Here is a 929-nt window from a genome sequence, read left to right as displayed (position 1 = left end):
GGGGCTCCGGGTCGAGACGGGGCAGGGCGGGCGGGGCCGACCCCGGGCCGGGAAGCCGCGCTCACGCCTCCCCAACCCCAGCCCTCCGCTCGGGCCGCCGGCGGGAAGGCTCTGCTGCGGCCGCGGCGCCAATTACCAGGACCGGCGCGCGCCTAGCTCCAGGCGAGGGGCGACGGGGTGCAAGTGGGGCCAGCACTAGCAAAGTCGGAGAGGGAACCCAGCCGCCTTGGGGCTCCTCGGCCGAGAGGAGCAGGTACCCGGACTGGAGACTTCGAGCGGAGCACGGCCGGGGCAAAGCGGTGCAAGAAAAGACGGCTGGAGCCAGCGACCAGACCCAGGGGGCGGGGGTACTCTGGAGCAGCGACCAGCTCGGGCCGCTGCCGCCGCCGCCGCCGCTGGAGTCCTGCCCCTCCCCTCCCCTGGAGCCTGACTTCACTCCGCCGCCGGCGCGAGCCCGGCGTAATTCACACTTTGCAGCCGCGGACCCTGCGCCAACCACGGCTGCCGCCACCGTGACGTCACGACGCCGCGCCGCAGGCCCAGCGCCCTGCGCCGCCGCAGCTCCCAGGGAGACTGGTCAGCGACCGAGAGCGACAGTAGCCTTCCTTGTGTTCCGCACCCTAGAGCTCTGTCGGAGTCCCCTCCCTACAAACGTTTTCCCCCATCTAGCTCACCCGCAGTTCTCTTCACGCCCTGCCGTAACTCCCTCCCCTAGCTCCTCGCAAGCCAAGGCGCGTGCGCACGAGGCCCCACGGTTTCGGGGCATCCCCCTGAGCGCTAAATTCGTGCGTTCCAGCGCGCCGAGGGTATGGGGTGGGTTCATCCCGCGCTAGAGACGCTGTTCCGGCCTGCCGACCCCAGAAACCCAAAGCACGCGGCGCACTCGCCCTCCTCAGCCCTGACCGCGGGGTCACTTCTGGCTTTTCCCT

This window comes from Rhinopithecus bieti, unplaced genomic scaffold (genome assembly GCF_001698545.2).
Source record: "Rhinopithecus bieti isolate Rb0 unplaced genomic scaffold, ASM169854v2 scaffold_5022, whole genome shotgun sequence".
NCBI lineage: Eukaryota > Metazoa > Chordata > Mammalia > Primates > Cercopithecidae > Rhinopithecus > Rhinopithecus bieti.
The sequence above is the reverse complement of the archived record's forward strand: the minus strand, read 5'-3'. Positions refer to the sequence as shown.